This window comes from Phyllostomus hastatus, unplaced genomic scaffold (genome assembly GCF_019186645.2).
Source record: "Phyllostomus hastatus isolate PE091 unplaced genomic scaffold, TTU_PhHast_1.1 phas_scaffold_345, whole genome shotgun sequence".
NCBI classification, from domain to species: Eukaryota; Metazoa; Chordata; class Mammalia; order Chiroptera; family Phyllostomidae; genus Phyllostomus; species Phyllostomus hastatus.
The window spans coordinates 18,883,297-18,899,481 of record NW_025334024.1 but is presented as its reverse complement, the minus strand read 5'-3'; the positions used below and the strand labels follow the sequence as shown (position 1 = coordinate 18,899,481).

General features: G+C 54.5%; 1 long non-coding RNA gene across 1 annotated transcript in view; it reads right to left on the bottom strand.

Annotated features, from left to right (window-relative positions):
- Positions 1 to 695: 695 nt before the first annotated feature.
- Positions 696 to 16,185, bottom strand: part of LOC123806152 — a 169,253-nt gene continuing 153,763 nt past the window's right edge. The window contains exon 5 of the long non-coding RNA XR_006783429.1: positions 696 to 960. This is a non-coding gene — a long non-coding RNA (uncharacterized LOC123806152). The remainder of the gene's footprint in view (positions 961 to 16,185) is intronic.

The following is a 16,185-nucleotide window of genomic DNA, read 5'->3' as shown; positions in this document are numbered from 1 at the left end:
ACAGCCAGTGTGCCTATGAGCGGTATTAGGAGTCAGAGTGATTCACGCGTCCAGCAGCTCCCACCGTGTGTCTGGCTCTGGGCCTGGTCATGTAGTAAAAAGCTAAATAAGGAGCATTCCATCAGATATGATCTAGTAAGAGTGTGAGGGCAGGTGTCTGCCCCCCCGGTTAAGGAAAGCCGTGGCAGGTAAGTGTTAGCAGCACACAGGAACTATCTAGAAGAAGCTGGTATCTCTGAGGCCCCCCTCACGTTGGGGTTTCTGAGACCTATGCCTTTGCCACCATCACTGGACCCCTTGAAGTCCTGCGCTGCACCCGGTATGGGCCCAGGCTCCTTCTCTTCGAGTGGTACCAGTACAGCAAGGATGGATCGTCACGGTAAATTTTTATTAAAGATTTCTAATTAACAAGAAGGCAATCAGAACTTGGGCTCTGCAGTCAGGCTGAGCTCAGTTGTGAAGTTTGGCCAACTTTTAGCTCTGCGATCTTTAGACAAGTCATTTAACTTTTCTGTATCAAAACTTGTCCACATTAAAACTACGAATGAATAGCACTGACCGTACCGGGCCATGGTGAGAACAGACGACGGTGGGTGCCGAAAGAACTGGCTGTAATTACACAGAACAGGAATCCTGCTTCCATGGAAGGCCCGTGCCCGAGTCCATCATAATCATTACTTTACACTGTAGGCATCATCCAAGCACAGACCCCAAAATGCAGACCCCCCAAAATGACACTTTTGCCCTTCTCATCTCTTGAAGTGCAATCTTTAATTTGCTTCACATTTTCCTCCAAAGTATTAAGCATACATTATTTCAGCTGTCTCCATAACATTTTAAAGCAGATAACAGATGTTCTTCTCTACTAAGTGTTGGGTTGAGAGTCAGAAGACCTGGTTGTGAATTCTGCCTCCTCCTCTAACAGTGGGATCTGGATCGACTGGCTTCTGCTGTCACCATCTGCAAGGAAGAGCAAGGACACGATGGTGAGACAAGGACATCGACCGCACCAGCTCCTCGGAGGGCGGTATGTGCTATGATGCGACCGTGGTTACAGGGCTTATACTGGCAAGTCCCCATCGGTCCCAATGGGGGAGATCAAAGTGCATGGCATGGAGAAGTGCTCAAGGTCACCGACACTCCGAGTCACCCACACATGTCAAATCGGGACCCTTTTAGTGGAATGAGCGCCTGTACTCCCTTGGGACTTCTTTAGCCTTTGGCCCAAAGCTGGTCTTCTCCGGAAAGGGGTGTGGTCACGCCACCACCTGGACCCATCACGCAGGGCACCCTCACTACTCTGTTTTGTGTGATGCCTCCCAGCACCCTGGGACGATGACATGGAGACGCTCCAGCCAAGCCTACCGTGCAGGTGAGTGACAGATTCCGGGTCACAGCCCACATCCTGTCTCTTGTTTGTTACATCCATGGTGCCTTGTTTCACATCCCCCTTTTCAAAATCTGATGTATTAGGGAGGGCACCTACATTTACTTTCTCATTGTTTATTTGGGACAGTATTCTTAAACCATCGTAATAAATATCAACCCTCTTTAAGAAGTCCCACAGGGCACGTTAATAAGAACAAAAGACAGCACTTTTGTGTCTCTCCATCCCAAAGTATAACCGCACGTGGCTTGGGCCGTGTGTGCTGAAAGCAGAGCATTTGCACTGGTATCAAAGAAATTGAACAGGCAAATCTAATTACTGGAGTCGTTTTCACACAGCCTGGCCAGGTAAAGTAACCCCTGGGACATCTATTCATCCTCAGGAGTCATATCTTCGGGAGGAAACTGTCATTGGTATCCTCTGTTGATTGGTCTCCACTGATTGACCATCATGAAATCCCTGAATCAGGTTCACGTGTTTTCGTATCTAGGTACGTGGACCACCCCCCACTACTTAGTTTCTCCTTGAAGTTTCCAAAATTTATTTTTTTAGGTTTCTCGCAGGGTGTAGTGTCTAGCACCTTCTGCCTCATCTTCACCTGAAAATGGGGTTCATGGGTTTTACGTGAGAGGGTTACACATGCAGGATCTGAGGTCTCGTCCCATCCCTACTGGCTCTTATATTTTAAAAAGGTCTTCAGCTTATTCCCACGAACACTAGACTTTGGTGAGTGTGGGTCTAGGTTATCTCCTGCCTAGGGAACTGTCTGACCCAGAGAAGCCCATCGACCCTGAGTCCGCTCACTCCGTCCTCCGGTGGCCACGGCGGTGGCTCCAGGTTGGAATGCGGTGGGCCCAACGCTCTTCAGTCAAAGGGGAAACCTGCCTCACACTGTGTCTGTGCTGCACCGCATTGTCAGACATCAAGAATCATTCCATTAATTAGCTTGGAAAACAAAATTGCTCTAAATTACTGAATGCAGGCTCATTCTGGCGCTCAAACACCAGCAGTGCCAGAAACAATCACTTCCTGAAAGCTTCCTATTGCCACACAGAGGAAGTCGTTCTTGAAGGAAAAATAACAGCCCTAGTAGAATCCCGTTTTGTTCGCACGCACCCGGCCCACCACACAGCTACTTCCTGTCCAGAACTGAAATGCAGGATGGCTGCTCGGGCACCGAGGGTTCCCCCGCTGAAGCCCCTTCTGGAGTAGGTCGTACCCCACTGAAGCTGTGACAGGCTTTACGCACACGCCCTGCGTTTCCGTAAGCAAGCACACACGCAGGGGTCAAGGAATGGTCCAGGCTGGCATTCCACTACAAACCCCTCAAGCTTGAACACAAGCTCCTATGTTGTTTGTTTTGTTTTTCAAAAATACATGACCATTTCTAGCCCTGTGTATTTACCTCCTTTTCTTCCTTATCAGTGATATGTAAAAAACCACCACCGTGGGACATGCCTAGCAGCACAATTTCACCTGTAAATTCTGCACATCATGGCATTTGGGATTATTCGCCCCTTTGAGTAACTTCTGGTTCCTGCCCCCCTTTTAATTTGGGCTCAGCAAGGGGAGGATGCCTCCCTTACTCTCTGGAGGCTGCAGGAACCACACTGGGGGCTTCTGGAGTCGGCCTGCTCCAGCCCCTGTACTCCCCCTTTTCTTCTGAGACAGAAACCTCCCGCTGCCAGTGACCGCGCTGCAGGGGAGGAAGGAGGTGCCTAGGACCACACAGGGCAAACCGGAAACTCGTCGTCCTGTCAGCCCCGGCACACGCACTGTCACCCACCACCACCCAGTAAGACGGCAAGTCCCACAGCTTTAATTCCACTCACAGAAAAGCAAAACATTGCGGCTCAGAGAGGGAGGACACACGTCACCTCTATGCTTTCTGAGCTGCCCTGGTCTGAGTGACTCCGTCCTGGGAGGATGTCTGACCTCCAGAAGCACAGCAAACCCCGGTCTGCTCACCTGCACCCCAGACTGAGGGCTTGCTGAAGGGGTGAGGTGGTACGCATGTGCAAATGGGCCCGGAAGGCAGGTCTTCAGTAAATGGTGCTATGACACAGCTGCCATGCTCGGAACACAGCTACTTAAGGTGTAAACTTGATCTTCGAGGCTGTGGGTGTATGTCTCACCTTTTAAACTCATGCGCATACAGCCTACTCAACCACTAAATACATTGTGAGCCCTTCAAAGCAAATCCCCACAAACGGAAGGTGCTCTTAATTATTCAGAAGAAAGATAAAAACCCATCATCCACTCCCGGTCTGTGTCACCTGGGGGCCCCGGCTGCAGTTCAGGCCTTTCCTCCACAGCCACTGGACAAGAACAGCAGCAGACGCCCAGGCGTCCCCAGCAGCTGACCCAGGGCTACACCTACCCCTCGGGAGTCTGCTGTCAGTGTGTTGCCTGTGGCAACACAAGGGTACTGGGAGGGCAAGGAACCTCCGTCCAACACATGCACACTCACCTGCTCACAGACACCCACGTATTTAAGAAGCAGGCAGTGAAAGAACAATCTCAAAGCTACTATTCAGACCACTCCCCTATTATCAGAAAGATAAACCCATCTGCCCCACTGCTTTCAGCCAATGGCTGCAGTTCTCCTAGTGATGGTGGAGACCCTAGACATCCTCCTCTATTCATTCCCTCGACTTCGAGCACTCAGTTTCTACAAAACCCTGTGCTGGACCCTGGGGCTACGGAGAGGAGCAACAGCAGCCCCTGCTCTGGAAGAGAGACAAGCCACACTCAGCCTCTTCTGTGCGAGACCCTAAAAGTGACAGCTGGGAGAGGCCCAGGTTCATATGGGGCTGGGCACCCCGGCAGACTAAGACAGTGGCCATCCCAACATCCCACCCACTGCATTGCAGGGACGCAGAGGCTCTCTCTGTAGCAGTCTGTCTCCGGAAGGTGACACTGAGGTCAGTGGTGCAACACGAGCAGGAATTACTCAAGGAAAGGGAGGGGAGCAGCTTCCCAGCGGAGCGTGGCACAGCGTGGCCGTGCAGCTCGGGGATTCACAGGCAGGCTGTTCCCCGGGGCCACAGGGAGGGTGGGGAAGAAGGAACACGAGCAGGGTGGGTGGGGTACAGGGCATGGTTCCAAGGGGAACTTCCCAAAGCAGGAGAACGTTTTGTTCCAATTCTGAAGGAGCTAAGGGCTCACAAAGAACCATCCACGGAGGCACAGGGGCCAAGAGATGGAGACTTCTCTGCAGCATCGGGCTGCGTGGGGGCCTGTGGACACGGATGGGGGCGTGGACGGTCAGGGGAAGGTGCCGAACAGCCCTGAGACAGGGGCCGGCTCCAGCAGCCACAGGTGGGGCCCGCCCCTCGCGGCGCTCACCCCAGGCTGACGCAGACCTACCGCCCCCCTCTGCTGGTCCACAAGACACGGGACTGCACTCGGCTCTCGCAGACCAAATGCTCTGTCCGCGTGTCCCGCAGAGGGAAGCGCTGGGCACAGCACGGCTGCAGTGCGCTCTCGGTGAGCGTGAAAGAGCAGGCGGACCGTTCGCGGTCATGGCCCGTCCCCGGGTGTCGATGCAGGCAGTCTGACGTGAGGAGGAGGAAGAGGTGGAGTCCTGAGAAGGCCTGGGGAAGGGGGTTCACCCCACCAGGATGATGATCAGACTGATATTTGGGGGTACAGGACAGAGGGGCAGCAGTGGGAGAGAAGGGAACATGCCCACCAAACCCCCTGCACTGGTAAGACTTTGAGAGAGAGAGAGCCAGAATGCGGGTCTGCGGCCGGAGGCGGACATGCCCAGGTTCCAGGGGACATGAGACGACATTCCAAGCTGAGACCCGGGAAGGAGGAGGAGAGCGAGGACAGGGGAGACACAGTAGCAGCCGGTGCCCTGAGCCATTCTCATGGAAATAGACACCATCCAAGCGACGAGAGACGGAGCCTACAGAGTCCATCTATGACCCACTTAGTGGGTTGTTTCCTCAACCTCAGAGCCCACTGTGCCCGGAATGAGCCCCTTTGTAATGTTGCGGGGAGGGGCCTGCACGCGTGCATTCTCTGTGGAAACCTCCAACTACGCTGGGGAACCCAGAACCCTGCCAAGCCCACCGACCCAGGGGAGCAAGACTGTGCATGCCCACCACAATCCCCAGCCTTCTGCTGGTGCAGGCTCTGAGGGAGAGGCACCCATGAGGGGGCGATACTGTCGCTGTGTTCCCGAAGCCACGACGCCGCCGAGCCCGCCCTGCATGTGGGTGCTGTTCCAGATGAAGCCAAGCTCCCCCGTGGGCAGCCACGTTTACACCCTGGTGGCCTCATCCGTGCCCTTCGTGCCGGGGACTCCAGCCTGGCACCCAAATATATGGGTGGGTGCCCCACACCCTACTCCCCAATGACCCTTCTCCCGTCCCCAGCCGGTCAGCCTCTGTGGGGGTGTCCACGGACCTCACAGTGACACACAGCTGTGGGTGGTGCCAACTGTGTGCCTCCCCCCACTTCTATCAGGCAGCATGTCACCCTCCTGAGTTGTGTCCCTCACAGGACCTTGCACTTTGTTGGGTCCTCATCCTCATCACTGATAGGGCCACTGATCTGGCAGTGCCTACACCTGCCAGACTGTCCCTCCACGTGCCCGCTCTCAGAGACCGCGTCCGTCCCGCACACTGGGCGTTCTCTCCGTAGAAGTCGGCTCATGAGACACAGAGACAGGGCTACGCAGCTGCTGCCCAAACCGCGACGGGGAGAGGAGGAACCCCCAGGGGAAGGCCCCATTCCGAGGGAGACACGCATACTGGTTCAGTCTGCCTCTCACACACACTGGTGTAAGGCTCTGAACGGTTTCCTTAGGGATGATAAACAATGCCGAGAGAGCTATTTAAGTTCTTGTCACGACACGTGATAACCCACTACACACACAGCGAGATGTGAGCACTGTATAAACTCGGCTCCCCCTCGTGTCTCTGTCATCCCTGGGAATGGGGAGCGATTCCCATCTCACAGAGGAGGCGAGTCGGGCTCAGAGAGGAGAGACCCGAGCAAGAGCACATGGAGACTCAGCACCAGAGCCGTGACTCAGACCTCGATCTGGACCCCTCCTGGCCCAGTCTTCCTCTACCCCACGGCACCTTCCTGCTCTGTCTCTCTCGCCCGCCGCCACGGGGAGGAAATGTCAAGTGTCGTTCCTGAATCTTGAGCTTGGAGAGTCAGGCCAAGAAGTGCAGCAAATATAGTGCACATGACATATCTGGTGGGAAGCTAAGAAATGTCAAGTTCTGAAACCATGAATGATTCTCCTCCTGTTTCCTCACATCGGTACGAGCCCATCTGTGTGTGGTGTTCCTCGGGCAGCGTGCCGAGGAGAGGCCCCATCCAGGTCCGCCCCGCTCCCAGAAGCCTCCCATGGTGCTATCCGAAGCAGATGGAGAAGCACACGCGGGGAAGAAAACCAGTAGATGGCATAAGCCCTGGCCAGACCTTGATACTCACGCCCAAATACCCAGCCTGACTGCACATCTCTCTTCTTCATCTAATAAGAAAATATGCTTTCATTCCTCAGTCACACAAATGGAGATTGTTAAGAAAGCCCCCAAGACAACGTGCTCCAAATGTCTCACCAAGTTGCACACGACAGACATTAGGAAGAGGGCGAGGAGAGTGCATGGCCAGCACTCCCTACACATTTTTCTATCCGTTGCCACACCACCCGAGCAGGGCGTGTGCTGCTGGGGCTCCCATCTCACAGATGAGGCTCGGCCCGCTATGGAGTTTGATGATCAGTGACTGCCGCAAACCAGAGAACACTCATTTGGGCAAGCAGACACTTTAGTGTGACCCCTCCTTCGAACTAAGGCAGTTGAACTACAGAACATTGGAGCAGTGATAGACTCCTTAGGGGAAAAAAATGCAATCCAAGTTCCCTATTACAAAGACACAGAAACTGAGTCCCAGACAAAAAGACGCACCCTGTAATTGTTTACAGAAATGCTCTGGGAACTAATTACCCTCCCCCCACCGCTGTGAATGCTGGTTGCTAACAGCTCACAGCTGCAGCCTTCGCTGGAGAAGTGCCCTTGCCCGGTGGGAGCACATGACAACAGGGGGCTGAGCGGTTGTTCCCACGCTGTGCCCCCCACAGTGGCAGCGCGTAGCCAGTGACTGACTGATGATGCACTGGGCCCCAAAGCTCAGACCCCTCACTTCCCGATGGGACAACTTTCCAGAGCTCCCCACGAGGTCAGGCTAAAACCAGTCTCAATTGGAGAAGACACTCCTCCCCTGGCTTATTTCCTTTTGCCCTACTTTCCTTCAGTCTCCTTTGCCTAAAGCCAATAAGTGACTTGCACAAAATTCATCCCTGCCTCAGGCTCCACTTCTAGGGAACCTATTCTAACACACTGAGGAAGGAGGTAAAGTCATTGAGAATGGACACTGAAATCTTGGCCTTGCAGCTCTTCCCTGGACACTACTATTGGAACGTTTCAAAGGTTCTCTAAGTAAAATCTCCTTGCCATTTAAACTCAGCGGGCCTTTACAGACAGCTGGTCAACCCCTTCATTCTAGCAGCTGGATGGCCAGCACCCAGCAAGGGCAAGCAACTGACCCAGGACACACAGGACTGGAACCCAAACCAGAGACACATACATCCCCATTCCCACTGTGAGAGGAAAGTACTCATATAGCACCAGCTCCAGTCTCTGTGGGAACAAGGCAGGGCCGGTGCTCACAGGTTTGACAAGTTCTGATCTGACTGCTCTCCTACTCATAAACCACTGCTCCCAGGATGAAAGCCACACTCTTTCCGCCCAACATTGGGTACTTCCCCACAGCGATGCCCTCAAGCCTTTGTGCCCGACATCCCACGCTCCCCAAGGCAGCCTGAGTTCCAAGCACCCCTTGTTGACATGCATGCTCTGTGTACTCCTACTGGTCCAGGCGAGGATATGTGTAGCATTGCCAGATAAACACAAACGCCCAGTTAAAATGCATGCATTGTTCAGATATGCAACAAATACTTTTTTGGTATAAGTATGTCCCAAATATTGCTTGGGACATACTTATACTACACAAAAGTTTGTTGTTTATTTAACATGGAACACTGTTTACTTCCTCGGCCTGAAGAAACCTGCCCTTCAGAGTGTTGCAAAACTCCTCATCCTCCAAAACCAGCTCGAAAGGAACCTCTTGTAGATAGCTTTCTATAATTCTGAAATGGTCGCTCTCCCCCTAGGGACAGAGTGCTCTGGGCTCTGCTCAGCTGGAGGACCACTGTCACAGCACTATACGTGTGATCAGGGACCGTCTCAGTGCTGGGCTCCCTAGGAACCAGGGCTGGGGGTGCGGGCTGTGCTCCCATTCACACATTTATTCACGCTCTCATGCACACGTCCATTGATTCCACAGATACGTGCTTGGTGCCTCTGTGTTTAGCACATGTGGGCATAGGATTCACACACCAACACACAAAACAGAGATGTTGCCTGCCATGAGAGGGCGTGGACCCAGTGGATGAGGAAGGTGCTGCACAAGTAAACAATTGACCTGAAATCGTTATCAGTCCTAGGGAGGGAGGAAACTCCGTACACGGTGACAAAGAGTAATGGAGGCGGATGGTAGCTGGAGCATGGTCCTGGAAGGCCTTTCAGGGAGATAACATTTTCAACTAGAGCCTAAAGGATAAGCAGCAGCCAGCTGTTGGAAGAGCAGAGGAAAGGAATTTGCAGTAAGAATGCACGGTCTGTGAGGAGGGCCAGAGCTACAGAAGGCTTGTTGTGTTTGAACTTAACAGAGGATCCGTGCAGACCAGAGGGACGAGAAGCGTTAAGTATGGGGCGAAATGTAGAGGCCAGACCAGACGGGACCTTACCAACTGTATTAAAGGGCTTGTTTCAGGGAAAGGGGGAGGCTGCCGAAGCATCCGAAGCGGAGGAAGGGCACAGTCAGGTGCGTATGTTTGAAAGATCACACCTGCTGTTATGAGTCTCTCTTACCTTGGAACCCACAATGCTGACATCAGATGCTCCTAGTAAACACTTCGTAATAAACGAGGCTGTTCCCTCATTTGACTCTCGCTCCCCTCATCTGTAACTGGACCGTTGGAACTTAATCCTGACACTCTCTCATCCACGTGGGATGGTGCCTCGCTGTTGACACATCCCCGCTGTTAAGAAAGTCATCGGACAGGAATTTCAAACTCTCAGAAGGCCTGTTTTCTTTGGAAGGAGCTTCTGTCTATAGGAAGAACTGAAATAGAACAGAGCAAACTTTGACCAAGGAGCATCTCGGCTTTTAAATTAAATGTCAGCACCGGTTTTCCACTGGGAATCTGCCCCAGGCTTCTGGAAGGCAAGTTCTGATCAACAACATAGGCCAGCCCCACCCGCCCAGGATGGGGCAGGAGAGAAACTGGCTTGGGGAGATGGGAGGGGCTGACAGCGTAGCCCCTCCCACCCAGCTTGCCAGTGCTGGGACGTGGGTGGCCCAACCCAGGGGCCTGTGTGTGTGGCCAGCGGCGGGCAGCATGGGAGCTTCCCAGGGCTGTGAAGGAGAAAGCGGTGGAGGGGAGAGCAGGATGCGCTCCACACTCCTGCACAGTCTACCCGCTTCAAGCGGAAGTCCCCGCCCAGAGGGTCTCACAGGGACCTTCCACGGAGGGCCCAACTCACAGACATCAAGCATGTTGTGGGGTTGCAAGGCTGAGGGAGGAAAAGAAGGAAAGGGGAGGGACTGCCTCCTTTTATTTTATTCTTTTTGGCTGGGATTTTTCTGAACCTCAGTAAAGTCTGTATCCCTTATCTCAGGATGCTGGAGTCTCCAAAATTGCCCCCAATATTTCTGAGGGTTTTACCGCCTACTGTTCCCCTTCAGTGCACCGCACCCTGAAACCACTGTTCACACTGCTGTTAAACGCAAGTGCCCTTTGCTCAGAAAGCTCTCCCCCCACCGCCATTTTGTTTGGTTTCCAGCCCCCAAATGTTAAAATTCCTGGCACCTCTCTAGACCCCGGGGTCCCTGGGCCACCCTTCCCTTCCTCTGCACCAGTGGAAAGGCTGGCCGCCCCCTCCCCTGAGCACCCACTGCCCTGCATCCAGACCTCCCTCCCACCCTGGCTGCGCCCACCCCGTGCTGCAGTCCGTTACACCCTGCCACGGAGATCCGCTCCTTTGAGAGCCAGAAGTGCCAGCCCCGCCTCCCTCTCCAAATGCCCTCAAGACCAAGCCCTGTTACTGGAGGAAGGAGAGAAAGGAGGCAGGGAGGAAGCCCTCACAACTAGCATTTTCACAATCATCCCATTTCATCGTCACAAGGACGCGGAATGATGGATTCTATCCTCCACATTTTTCAGATGGAAAAACTGAGGTTAAGCTAAACCCCCCAACCACCTAGGTGTTCCGTGACGACAGTCTGAATTCCAGCCCCAGCCCAAGAACCTCGAACGCTGTGCCCCACCCCCATCCCAGTGCAGTCAAGTCGACCCCAGCCAAAGCTGCTTCACGTTGTCGGAACGTTTGCCTCCCTTTCCCATCTGCAGCACGCTCCTCTCCTGCACTTCCCGCAAAGGTCATTTGTACCCACGTCTCACACCTCTCCCCCGGTCCTTCCCTGAAATCTGGAGTTCTACAGGAGTGTGCCTGCTGAGCTTCCTGCAAACACCGCAGGGAAGCAAGGACTGTCTGGATTCCAAGGGGCCAGATTGGACCCGAGGAGCTGGAGCGGACGACACCTGCCCCAAGTGTGCCCGCCCACTTGACGACCCCGTCCGGAACATCTGCAGCCTCAGAGGAGGCAACTGTCACAGCCGAGAGCCAGGGTGTCCCTTTCTGCCCTCTCCGCAGGCCAGAAGCAGCCACCTAGGGCGAGAAGTCTCGGGACGGTGGCCCACTGCCACACAGCAAAGTCTCTTTTGCGAGGCCAAGACACTCTTCACAGGCAGGCCCCTGGGCTCTCCCCCGTTCTGTTCCAGCCCACCCACGGGCGAGCTCCGGTCACATGGAGGACCGAGAATGTCCCTGTCCCAGGACGTTGGCGTGAAGGCGATGCCAGATTCCTGGCGGTGCCTTTCCTCCACCCGGAACTGACTTCAGCCTGTGTTTCCTTGTGGACGTCTCCCCTCCAAGATCCATCACACAATGACCCTGTTGAGCTTTCGTCGATCACTCTTGAGTGTGATGAGAACACAGCACATGGTACGAGCCTGCGATCATCAGTCATGCAGCACATCCGCACGTGTCTCCTCCCGTGTACCAGGTGCCATGCCTGGCCATGGGAATACGGCAATGGGCCCAAGAAACCACGCAGCCTCCTTTGCAGGATGGACGTCTGGTGCATCAATCGCCCCGTCGCGTGAGGCTCCTCCGGTGTACCGTTTGCGCCTCCGGCAAGAACCCTTAAGTCCCAGCTTTGTTTCTCCGGGACAAAGCCTGGCACCCAGCGCTTGGCAGACATCCCATCGTTGTCTTTGTGTTCCGCTGGGGAAGGCACCGGTCACAACTGTCAGGCAGCCACGTTGCCTGGCTCTGCCACGAACAGCCTGTATGACCTCAGACGGAAACCAGTTGCCCTATTCCCAGGCAGGCTCCTTGTTGAGACGGAGAGCCAGGGAGGAGAGGCCCCTGGGAGCTATGTAGAGCCACGGGCTTCAAAAGAACCGTATAAGCCACAGGATATTTTTCAAAGGAGAGGGGGGAACATTAAAAGCTTGGGCAGATCCTAACTGGATTTGGACCCAGAGTTACCAGGAACTCCCGGAGCCCCAGCCAGCTCCTTCTGATCCTAAGCCCTGGCGATGCTGGCCCATCTGCAGATCGATCCCATTGATCTTGCTCTGTAGTAAAGCCACTTCCCGACAGACCGCAGCTCGGAGGTGTCCACTGGGGCTTCCTGCCATTCCTGCGTGTGGCTGCGCCTGTGCCTTCATGCAGAGACTGAGGGTGCATGAGGCATGTCTTGGTCGTGACGCTTTGGCCCTTTCTGTGTGAATGGTGTGACAAGGATGTTTCTTCCTGCCACAGAATAGTTATACACGGGGTCTGAAGAAAACCCTGAAATCTCACCAGTCCGTCCCCCAGGGCACACCGGTTAGCTCACGAAGGAGTGGAGACCAGGGCACGCTGGTGGATACTGTGAACAGGACGCGAGAACGCCTCACCGTCTTTTCTCCTCACCCAGGAAGGTCAGTGGACTATGACCTCAAGATGGTGAATGTGTGTGGAAAACCTTCCCAGGGTGGGAGAAGAGAAATGCCCACGTGGGGAGGAGTGGCTAGACCACGCAGAATGGCACCTGACCACCAAGAGACTTCTCTCCAGCTCTGGCTGCCAGCTCCACACTAGCCTCCAGGGGCGCCATCTCCCCCTGTAAACTCCGGGGCCCAATGTGGACCCGGGACCCTCCCCTTAACTCTCCCATGGCACAGCTGAACCAGATGGAGCTGCAGCCTTCTCCTCAGACTGAAGACTTCGGGAAAACAAAGGGGAATAAGCTTGGAGGATCCCGTGAACACTGACTCATAAAATCTGACTTGCTCTCTGGACTGGTTTTGGCCATCTCCATTCGAGCTCTGGGTTCGCCTCCATGGGGTGCCTTTGCGGTCACACCCCCCAGGAGCCCACAGCCGGCAGTTTGCCCTCTCAGATGCCCCAACACGGGAGAATCGGTCTCAGGAAAGGCACGAGTTCCCTCCCCTGCACTGTCAAAGGCTCACTCAGGGAGGTCCGGGTTTCTCTCTGAGGGACAGAGACGCCCTCTGGGAGTCTGTCTCCTCGAGGACGGACCTCAGTCCTTCTTAGCAGCCTCATCAAGACAGTCATTTGAAAACCAAGCCCAGTAAGGCCAGCGACCTCCTTCCTGACCAGTGGTAGATTCGTGTGGTTTCAGAAGAGTCGTGTTTTGCAGTTTTGCACACCCAGTGCCTTGCTGGACATTCTCCCCAGCTCCTCAAAATCAGTTCATGACCACCTTCTTCCTGGACCCCAGACGTGCCCCTCCTCCAGCACCCCCATCACCCACAGCACCCGACGCCTAGCAGCCAGCATGCACGCTGCTGTTGACCTTTGCTCCCATTTGCACTTGCCTCCCTCTCTTGCCAAGCCCTGGCGACATTGTCCTGGCGATGTACACCGTCCCTGCTCTCCAGCTCCATGCTTTGTCTTCCACACACAGCACTGTCACCGTGTCCCTAACCTGCTGGCGCGTCTTCCCAGCTGCTCCCCTCTGCCCTGAGTTCCCCCCTCTCTGAGCATCTGGCTCTTGCCACACAGCTCCCCGAAAACCAGCTCAGGTGTAGCTCCTCTCCCTCCAAACCCCTAGAAGCTTCCCACTGCCACGAAATCAAAGATAACATTTTCGAGAGTTTTACCGAGTGTTCCACAGGCAAAGTATAATAATGCAAAAGGAGGGTTTACTGGGGAAGCAAACACATCTGGGAAACCAGATTATCTCAATATACTTGAGGTTTGGTGTTTTGGTGTTTTGTTTTTTTTTTCAAATCTTCACCTGAGGATATGTTTATTGATTTTTTTTAAGAGAGAGAGGAAGCAGAAGCAGGGAAGGAGAGAGAGAGACAGACGGTGGGGGGGGAGACAGACATCGGTGTGGGAGAGAAACCTCCACCAGTTGGCACCCACGTGCACCCCAACCGGAGACAGAACCCGCAGCCTTTCGGTGCACAGGGTGATTCTCCAACCAGCTGGGCCACTGGGCCAGGGCTCGAGGTTTTTGTTGTTTCAACCGCAGGCCCCCTCGGAGACTTCGACAAGAGAGCATTGAGGAAGTACACGGAAGTTCCGCGTGTGCCCTGTACGGGGCGGCACCCCAGACATCATCTCAGCAAACACTGGTCCAGCAGCATCCTCGGTGCCCGTGCCGTGTGAAAGCCGCACGTGAACGCCCGGGGTGTGACGTGGGCACAAGCCATACCCTGGCCCCGCGGGTGCTCCCTAACTCGGCCCCGCGGGTGCTTCCTTCTTCAGTGTCAGCCACGAGCACAGCCTAGTTCACTGGGTGTGTAACCACAAAATAAACGGAGGAGCAATCACGCAACTATAAAATAAATGCGTGATTTTTTTTATGAAGTTCGACAAGAATCTTCATAGAGAATAAACAATTTCTTTCCCTTCAAACCAGGGCTTTACGATAACATTCATACCCCTGGGACCTCGCTCGCTCTGCTTAGAGACACACATTCCTTGTTCTTTCCCTCCGTGGATTTTTCCTTTTCACACACGCTAGGCACATACTACATACGTTACCCTATGGTTCCTTTCTATTTTGTGACTGTGGTTTTCCCGGACATGCTTCCAGATTAATGCACACTGGTCTTCCTAAAGCGCTAAGCAGCCCCACCACGCGCCGCTGTGCAGACACCCCAGAGCACCGCAGTCCACTCGGCCCCCCGTTCAGTGGGCCGTCCTGACACCCAGGACGGCAGGTGGCATGCGTTCCCGTCCTTTCCAGGGGGCCCCTTTTTCTTTTTTGTTTGGTGGGGGCACGCAATGCTACTATAAATATTTCTAACAAAACCTCTCTATTATATTTTTGAAGGATATTATCCTAAATGTTGACTAAGCCAATGTGCACCAGAAACTCAAATATTTCCACTCAGTACCTCTCAGGTGAGGTGAAAGCCCACTGAGGTGGTCAAGGGTAGATGCCCCCCGGCCCTGGCCGGGGCCCGTCATTCTAAACTCATGACAAAGTGACCTTCCACCCCTTTGGAGCCAACTCTTAGGTGCCTCTCGGGACACAACCGGCAAAGGGGAGGCCTTTGGGCCCACGGTGAGCGCTCGTCCCCGGCTGTCCCCGTCCTGCCATTACTCACACTCCAACATGGTCCCTCCTGAGCTGGGCCTCAGTGGCACCCTCATTCAGGGAAAAGCCGAAGACATCACTGCGTGACAGCAGCAGGGGAGGAGGGAGGAAGTGCAGAGAAAGGACTCAGAGGCCGCGGAGACCCCAAGGGCTCAGGATGAGGACTCAGCGGGGAGCAGGGATGACATGGTAAGAGGGGTCCCTCCCTCTCTCTCTCCCTCCAGCCCCCCACAAGCAGACTCTGCCCAGAGACTGCCCCCGGTGGACCCCAGGCACAGAGTCAGTGCTGGGAGACACCGCCCTTCCATCCCCACCTCCTCGCCAGCTCTTCCCTGTGAATCCCATCCTGACGGGCAAGCTGCAAGTGACCCTACAAATGGAACTTTTCTCGACATCAGCAACACCGAGAGAGTGCCAGCACAGCCCCGGGGCCCAGACCACCAGGCTCAAAGCCTCCCCGACTTCTCAGCAGCGGTGTGGTCCAACAGGCTACACATTCTGTTCTTTTGGCTTCACTTTCATCAGCCATAAAACAGAAATAGTAACAACGGATAAAGAAGTGAAGATTTAATAAGTAGAATTTATTTCCCTTCAAATTAGTGCCCAGATACAGATGCAGCATACATACAAAGTGCTTTAAACGGGGGCCCACAGAAATCTCCCAGAAGCCTCAGCTTCTAGTGTTGGCCACAGAGCCATCCTCAGGCCAGGTGTCCCCACGGCGCTCCAGCCTGAGACGTGACAGGCACTCTGTTCCCTGCCCGCGGCATGAGGCCAGACCCCTGTACCTGCACCCTCCCCTCAGACCGACCTGTCCCCAGTCCGATGCCTGAGAGCCCTCATCCTTCTCTCCTTCTAAAGCTCAGCTCAAAATGCCCCATGATAATGCCTGGGACACACTCCCCTCCCCTCCAAGACCCCCGGAGCGCTCGCTCTCTCCCCACCTTGTCTCAAAGCCCCCCCCCCCAACCCCTTTCTAATCCCCCTCTGCCCTGCACTGCAGTCACAATGCCCTGGACTTT